The sequence below is a fragment of the Pyxicephalus adspersus genome, chromosome 3 (assembly GCF_032062135.1).
Source record: "Pyxicephalus adspersus chromosome 3, UCB_Pads_2.0, whole genome shotgun sequence".
NCBI classification, from domain to species: Eukaryota; Metazoa; Chordata; class Amphibia; order Anura; family Pyxicephalidae; genus Pyxicephalus; species Pyxicephalus adspersus.
In genome coordinates, this window is record NC_092860.1 from 9,638,022 (window position 1) to 9,647,366 (window position 9,345).

The following is a 9,345-nucleotide window of genomic DNA, read 5'->3' on the forward strand; positions in this document are numbered from 1 at the left end:
TTCTCTCCCCCAAAAGCTTACCTGTAATGTTTGATGACTTTGGCTTCCCAGCCAGAGCTTCCAGGTAAAGCACAGATCTGATTATAGAGAAATTGAGCTTCTAGATTTTCACCCATCGCTGTTATTTTTGAAACTCCCACACCTTTAAAGGGTGCCTGTAAGGTATTTACCTTAATCTAGAATGTTTTACTTAAGATCAAATTTCTGTTTTGTGGTTATAGAACTCTATTGGAACAGCTTCACAGAGGAGGAAAAAAATAATAATATGTTATAATTATGGATAAACTCCAAAATCTACAAATCAGAAAATAGTGGCCAGAAACATTGCAGTTTCCCCAGTAGAATAAAAGAACAACCTACAATGCAGTGTGCAGCCTGGTCAGTTTAATCACAAGAACCAATATTATGAAGAATCCTTAAGTTTGCCTGATCTGGGTTGGCATAATTAGTCCCCCACGACTACTGTAAATGAAGCATGACACACAGATTTTGGTATTAGTGTCCAAATAAGCACTGATATTATACCAGGGGCTCACTTATCTTAGGCCCACTACCTAATAGTAATCCCACCTTTATTTGGGCCATTTTTGTCATGGTGAAGAAGGTTGGTCACCAAAAGAAGGCCAGGCCTTTATTTTCAGAATGCTTGAAAACGTTATACTTTATAGTCTTTTTTATTATTTTGTTCTAGCATTGGTAACCATCTTTCGTGTTAGAGCCAGGCTTTTCATTCCTTTTGTTTGATGAGTGTTCATTAGCCCTACAATTTGCCTAAAGTTAATAGTAAGAGTTACACCCTATAGACTTCAAGGAGGTTCACCAAAAATTGCAAACCTCAAGTAAGATTAGCTAAAGTTCAAAGACTTATTCCAGGCATAGTCACTTATCCCTAGTCAAACAAAAGAAGAACTGTGTACCCCAATCGGACCGCAGGCCTCTTTTTTTCACGATTCATTAAAATTTAAGTGTCAACTTATTTTGGCTCCAAGTTTCTCTTCCCCTTGCCCGTCGCATTTCAGTTTGCATGCTTACTACAATGTTGGTCTTAGGGCATTTTAAGGTTATGTTCTACAAAATCCCAGTATTTGGGTTTGCATTTTAACTAAAGTTCAGCTTTTATAAATTTTCGATCAGGCAGGTCAGATCAGTGATTTCCTTTCTGCAATAGTCCCTCCTACCTGCTTGATTGCACCGTGAAACTGCCAAAAATGAGATGAACATGTACAGCTCAGCTTTGGTTGCATAGATACCTGGCAATCCTGGCTTTCCCAGCAGTTGGCGGGACTGAATGAACTCCTGCACACCTGTGGGATGCCCAAAAGATCAAATAGATGAAGAGAAGAAGGAAGAAGATGGCTGCGCCCTGCAATGGAATTTTGGGGCTTAACCATCTTCCCATTTATCATAGATTTAGAGCACAGGGGAGAAGAAGTGTGTGATGCTTCACCCCAGAAATGGCTGTATGTTCTCTTTTCTCACCTTCTATGCTTTGCACCCCTGAATGTCCTCCTTGGGTGAGACGCTGCATCTCCTGGTATGGGGCCACAGGAGAAACATGCCCCGCCATTAGGAACTTTAGACTTACTTTGAGATTTAATTTATTCACTGTAACATAAGTACAGCAGATATGTATTAAGTTGAATGGCATAAAATTGTCCGGTGTTCCACGTTCACTTCTTGTCCCAGAATCCTAAAAGGAAGTTCCCAAATCTCTCAAAAGTGCTTAGCCCACTTCCTGCTCCTCCTCACACCCAGGTGTAGTGCTCTGGTCATTTTTTCATTATATGGCTATTATATGAAATCATTTACATGGAGTTTAGTTAAGTTTGAGACAAGATTAGAGAGAGACTGACCCAGGACAGAGAAAGTGATGAGATGACCCAGAAATGAGATTGGGATTATTGTCATATGTTTAAGGTAGGGCAATAGTTTAGCATTGCTTGCTTGTATTGGTGATTTCTTCATTGTTTCTCATCAGTGCTTGTTTGCTTCTTCATCTTTCTGTATACATATTACACCTTCATATTGTGTATTTGCCTGAACTCCCTTGAAAGCTGCTGGTTCAGTAGTGACATTCACCAGTAACAGATCCTGTAGTAACATGAAGAAAGCCAATTATGGATGTCTGACAGATTTCTGAAACTCAACCTGGATAAAACAGAACTCATCATCTTCCCCCCACGCTCAAATTCCAGATCTCCCCGACACATTCCTAACTGGTAACAACACTGGTATTCATCCCTCCCCTCAGGCACGTTGTCTTGGTGTCACCTTTGATTCTGCCCTCCTATTTACCCCCCAAATTCATAACATTTCCTCTTCTTGTCGCTTTCATCTGCGCAACATCTCCAAAATCCCCCCCTACCTGTACCCAGAGACCACCAAACTCCTTGTACACGCTCCCATCGTCTCTCGCCTGGACTACTGTAACCTCCTCCTCTGTGGTATTCCACTAACCCGACTCTATCCTTTACAAACTATTATGAATGCTGCAGCCAGACTCATCCATCCTTCCCTCCGCTCCACTACTGCTGCATCTCTTTGCAGGTCTCTTCATTGGCTTCCATTTCACCTGGGAATCAAATTCAAACTCCTGAGCTTTGCCTTCAAATCCCTCCACAGTTCTTGTCCCACGTACCTTTCTGACCCAGTAAAAAAAAAAAAATACTCCCCTAACCGATCTCTTCGCTCCTCCAATGACCTACTGCTGACTTCCTCACTAAAAACCTCCTCGCACGTACGGCTCCCAGACTTTTCGAGAGCCGCCCCAAAGCTCTGGAATGGTCGTCCTCGTCCTATTTGTCTTGCCCCCACTTTCTGCTCTTTTGAAAGAGCACCGAAAACCCATTTTTTCACACTTGCCTACCCATCTTCTTCTGTCTTTTGAAACCGTCACTCTTCCCCCCACTACATATCTCCCCTCCAATTGTGTGTTACTTCCCCCACCTCCTAGATTGTAAGCTCTTCGGGGCAGGGTCCTCTCCACCTGTGTCAACGTCTGTATTCGTCTGTCATTTGCAACCCCTAATTATTGTGCAGCGCTGCACAATATGTTGGCGCTATATAAAACCTGTTTATTAATATTAATAATAATAATCAGCAACAAGATCCTTAGTGAGAGTGATAAGCAGATTCACCAGTAACAAGTCTTTCTGTGACAGTAATAGGGAGATTCACCAGTAACAAATCCTTCAGTCCAAGTGATAGTGAGATTCACTAGAAACAAGTCCATTAGTACAGTTATAGGAAGATTTATCAGTAACAGGTAGTTACTTAGTGACAGTGACATTCACCAATAACAAGTCTGATAGTGACAGAAAGATTTAGCAGCAGCCAGACTCTTTGTGACTGTGATAGAGAGATTCACAAGTAAGAGGTGTCTTGTAATAGGTCCCATAGTGACACTTACATTCACCAGCAGCTGTTCCCTTAGTGACAGTGATCCTCAACAGTAACAGGCCCCTCAGTAACAATGATAGGAAGATTCACCAGTAACAGGTTCAGTGTCACAAAGGCAGGGAGATTCACCAGTAACAGGTTAAGTGTCACAATGGCAGGGAGATTCACCAGTAAGAAGTCCCTTAGAAACAGGGATATCAACCTGTAAATAGTCTTGTAGTGACAGGGAGATTCGCTAATAACAAGTCCCTAATGACAATGATTGGAAGATTTATCAATAACAGGTCCCATAGCAACAGTAGGGGGTCTCTTAGTGACAGTGACGTCTATTAATAACAGGTCCAAAATTTATAGTGATCTTCACCATTAACAGGTCCCTTAGTGACAGTAATGGGGAGATTCACCAGTAACAGGTTCCTTATATACAGTGAGAGAGAGATTCACCAGTAACAAGTCCCTTAATGACAATGAAAAGAAGATTTAGAAGTAACAGGTTCCTCAGTGACAAGGAGATTCATCAGTAACATGTATCTTTAGGACAGTGACTTTCACAATTTCCTTATTGACATTGACATTCACCTGTAACAGGTCTTGTAGTGACAGGGAGATTCACTAGTCCCTTGTTGACAATGATAGGAAGATTTACAACTAACATGTCCCTTGCTGACAATGAGATTCACCAGTAACAGGTCTTGTAGTGACAGGAAGATTCATTAGTAACACTTTTTGTAGTGAAAGGGAGATTCACTAGTAACAAATCACTTAGTGACAATGATAGGCAGATTCACCAGTAATATGGCCCGTATTGCCATTGACATTCACATGTACCATGTCTTGTAGTGACAGGGGGATTCACTAGTAACAAGTCCCTTAGTGACAAGGAGATTCATCAGTAACATGTCCCTTTAGGACAGTGACTTTCACAATTTTCTTATTGACATTAACATTTACCTGTAACAGGTCTTGTAGTGACAGGGTGATTCACTAGTAACAAATCCCTTAGTGACAATGATAGGCAGATTCACCAGTAATATGGCCCTTATTGACATTGACATTCACATGTACCATGTCTTGTAGTGACAGGGGGATTCACTAGTAACAAGTCCCCTAGTGACAAGGAGATTCATCAGTAACAAGTCTTGTTGTGACAGGGAGATTCATCAGTAACAGGTCTTGTAATGACAGGGAGATTCACTAGCAACAAGTGACTTAGTGACAAGAAGATTCATCAGTAACATGTCTTGTAATGAAAGGGAGATTCATTAGTAACAAGTCTCTTAGTGACACTGATAGATAGATTTACCAGTAATATGTACCTTATTGACATTGGCATTCACCTGTAACAGGTCTTCTAGTGACTGGGAGATTAACTAGTAACAAGTCCCTTAGTGACCAGGAGATTCATCAGTAACAAGTCTTATAGTGACAGGGAGATTCACCAGTAACACGTCCCTTAGTGACAAAGAGATTAATCATTAACAGGTCTTGTAGTGAAAGGGAGATTCATTAGTACCAAATCACTTAGTGACAATGATAGGCAGATTCACCAGTAAAATGGCCCTTATTGACATTGACATTCACCTGTACCATGTCTTCTAGTGACAGGGGGACTCACTAGTAACAAGTCTCTTAGTGACAAGGAGATTCATCAGTAACAAGTTTTCTAGTGACAGGGAAATTTACTGGCAATAAGTTACGTAGAGACAAGGAGATTCATCAGTAACATGTCTTGTATTGACAGGGAGATTCACCAGTAAGAAGTCTTGTAATGACAGGGAGATTCACAGATAACAAGTACCTTAGTGACAGGGAGATTCATCAGTAACAGGTCTTATAATGACAGGAAGATTCATTAGTAACAAGTCCCTTAGTGCTAATGATAGAGAGATTCAGTGGGAAGAAGTCTTGCAGTGACAAGGAGATTCATCAGTAACAAGTCCTGTAGTGACAGGGGATTCACTAATAACAGGTTACTTAGTGACAAGAAGATTCATCAGTAACAGGTCTTGTAGTGACAGGAAGATTCATTAGTAACAAGTCCCTTAGTGCTAATGATAGGGAGATTCACCAGTAACAAGTCTCTCAGTGACAAGGAGAGTCATCAGTAACAAGTGCTGTAGTGACAGGGAGATTCACCAGTAACAAGTTCTCTGGAGACAATAATATGGAGATTCACCAGTAATATGTGCCTTATTGGAATTGACATTCACCATACACAGGTCTTGTAGCGACAGGGAGATTTACTAGTAACAAGTCCCTTAGTGACAATGATATTCACCAGTAGCCACTTAGTAGACCCCTGTTATACACATCGTCCCCCCTTGCCCTCAGATACCCCAATTGTGTGGCAGGAAAGTGGAGGAGTCACTCCGGCTGCTGAAATAAGACAAAATAGACAGCTGGCATGATCTGCAAAGAGTTAGAGGGGGACCTAATCCAGAGGGCCAACAACCTATTGCCAGGTCGATCCTGGTGATGTTAGAAGCCTCTCCTTCACAAGAAGAATTTCTGCCCCCTTTGCCCCCGAATCTCTACATCCTTTTTATTTCCAATAGCGCTTATATCAGTTGTGTTTACACCTGCCAGCATGGACTGATGGGGCTCCAGTGGGCAGATCTCTGTATTTGGGGTCCCATCCAGTTACTTGATGCACATTGGGGGTGCAGAGGAAAGTAGTGGCATTGTTTATCAATACCAAATATAAAAACAAGACATTCAAACAGATTTAATGCACACAAACAAATATAATCCCTGATTTGTCGTAACATATAAAAGATGAGGTTGTGTTGAGAAAGTAAACTTTAAATATGTCAATCCTCAATATAGCATGGGTCCACAGGTACCCCAAACCCAAATTTATTATAGGTGACACTTAGCTCATCTATAGCACACTATAGCTCATCAATTGTGGGATAACCATAATAGCCCAGGAATCAGTTGTGTGTGGGTACCTAATATCTGTGAACAATTGTCATTTTTACACCCAGCACATTTGTATTGGTTTGTGCATGGGGTCAGGGGAACCTTTATTTATTTTGTTATTTGCTTAGGTTCAGTGCATTTTTTGTTTATTTATTTATTTTTATCACAATGTTTGTTATAGTGTAAATGTAAAAATAAAAAAAAATGTGGCTTTCTTTCCATCTTCTTCAAATTACTGTATGTTGAATTTCCATTTGTTGAATCGTGTCCGTCATTCTCTTATTCGTCCACCAGGTGGTGCTGTTTGACCTATTTTACATTCATAAATACAGAAGAAAAGAAGTCAAACTCAATATAGACAAGGAAACAATGTAACAATTTTTAAATTGAAAACGTTGAAAAACAAATTTTGTAAATTCTTCTTAATTTTAAACATTTTTTGCTGCCCAGTTTATTTAGCATAACACTTTAAAACTGCTTGCAAAACCTGGTAATGTAAATTAAGTTACAATTTTTTGGGTTTTAAATGTATTTTTGATACAGTGAAAGCAATGTAAGTCCTGTTTTTTGTTAGGGCTTATTCACACTGGCATTGAGGTTGTGGTGTGCTTACGGCTTCCTCATGCTAGAAGACGCTTGCGCAACAGCCACATAGCATATTAATGGGATAGGTATTACAAAAACTCATGGCTGCCAGCTGTCACATGTGCAGACATTGCTTCTTTTTGAACTAGCACTTCCATGAAAATGTTTAAGTAGTTGGCATTGTAGAATGGGCGTGTGATCCTGCCCTAATGTTCCTTCCTTTTTGATAGATCCTAACCCACACATAGGTCCATAGATAAGGTCATACAATGCAGGGGCAATAGTTGGCTGCTTGTTTTGACTCTCACACAGGACAGAACATATGTATAGTAAAGCATTCCAATAAGCCTTTTTTAAGGTTGGGCTGTAAATATAGCTGCAAAATATAGCTGTAATGAGCTACATGTGAGTAACATTATTTCTAAATACTTATAAACTCCAAAGTCACCTATGAACATGTTTGCAGGTGTTTGGAAGAAGAAGAAGTTTGCTAGAAGTGTTTGTAAAGGTGGGTTCAGAACTGCCTTGGCATTGAGCAATCCTGCATGGCTCCCAATTGCTGGCACCTTGTTCTCTCCATTGGCTACTTCTCCATTCTTTCCACTTACCACCACACTAATGTACTGTAAGGTATGGATATAATATTTATTGTAGGGTTTCCAGAAGACCTGAGTTATATCAAGGGTTCCCCTATGTTAAAAATGTTGAGAAACTCTGCTTTGTACTGACTATCTAATTCATTATACTGGCACAAAAACTGGTATTCTTCTTTGTTTTGGTACCTTACCGTGGCTGGCCTTACCCTATTTAAAAACACCTGTCCCAATTCTTTATACTAGCAATGAAAACTGGCCTCTTTATTTAATCTGTTGCCAAAAGCTGGTTTAAGCTTATTTAATATGATCAAGAACAGCCCTAAATCTTCATAATGGCACCAATGGCCGGCCAAAGGTTAGCTCCTTTCTTAATTGGGCACTATTGGTGGCCTCATTCTGTAGATAAGAAAAAATAGAGTTTTTTTTTAGGTGAGATATATTATTGTATTGTATCAATGATAATTTTCTCATACACATATCTTGCCTAAAAAACTCTCTTTTCCTTATCCATTACTATCTGGGATTGGCAAAATGCCCTATTAAAGAGCATTAAATTTGAATCTATTTATACGCATTTCCACCACTCCAAAAATAAATACCTGTTCTGTTTTGGCCTCATTCTCTAAACTGAAAGCTGAGGTTGTCCTCTTCCATTATACTGGTACCATGGCCTTGCTTATCATATATATTATCATAAAGGATGTTCCTATGCCGAGTGTCTTTTTGAAAACAAAGGTAGGGTTGGGTTATTTAAGGCCACCCTGGCAGATATCATTGTTTACCCTTGAAGCACACTTGTCAGGTGGGTTCAACTTCTCCCTACCATTAGGGATGAGCGAGAATGCCTCTGACATTCTCGCGAAAATTTCCCAGAACTTCCGATGGGTCAGCGAAATTTCAAGGTAATGATTTCGTGAATTTCACTAAAGTGCAGGTTCCTTGGGTTGATAAGTACAGCCCGGGGAGCCTAGGAAACTGCGGTCACAGTGAATTGTGGACACGCGAGTGCCTCCAATCAGCTGTGACTGCAGGAGAACTCTCAATAGAGTTTCTCCATTGAGAGTTCATCTTCAGTTTGGCGAGAACAGGACCTTGTGGCGAATCACTAGGCCGTTCTCGCTTATTTATTCTGCGAGAAAGGACTAATTCGCTGCAAGATTGAAATTAAAAATTTTGCTCGCTCATTCCTACCTTTTGGCTGGCCACACCACCAGGAGAGCTCTTTTGTTCTTTACCTCTTTGTCAATATTGAATGGCCCTTCAATGATGCAGAGTGCCATTGATATATTGCAATATTTTGCTGCAAGTAAGGAAATCATGGTGATGCCTTCCTTGGGGTGAGCCCATGATACTCTGCACCCACAAAAAGTGGGTCAGTTGATAATGGGCCCTATTCAACCCTAAAGAGAACCAGTTTTGGATCAGAGATTAGTGCACAACATAAGAGATGGATAGTATTGCAGCCAGAGATGTTTTTTTAAATGCTGGGGTACTTAAAAATACTTTGGAATAGGGCTTAGAGACAGAAATATTATGCAGTGCCATCTGTATTGTATCTCAGTTTAGTACCAAAAATTGTTAACATGTTTTCAGGATACATAAGGCACAATAAGTTCATTTTACAATAAGTCCAGCCACGGGATGTTATGTGGGCTGAAACGTTTCCTCTTCCTTAGAGCAACGGTGTTTTGTTGATTGAAGATTAATCATTCAGTACAAATGGGAAATAAACATACCCTAAGACTGAAAATGGATTAAATGACTTTAGAAATGTCATTATAACAGCTATGAAAACATTTTCTTCCAATTAGAGTTTCCTAAAAACGAAACAAATGACTTTCTT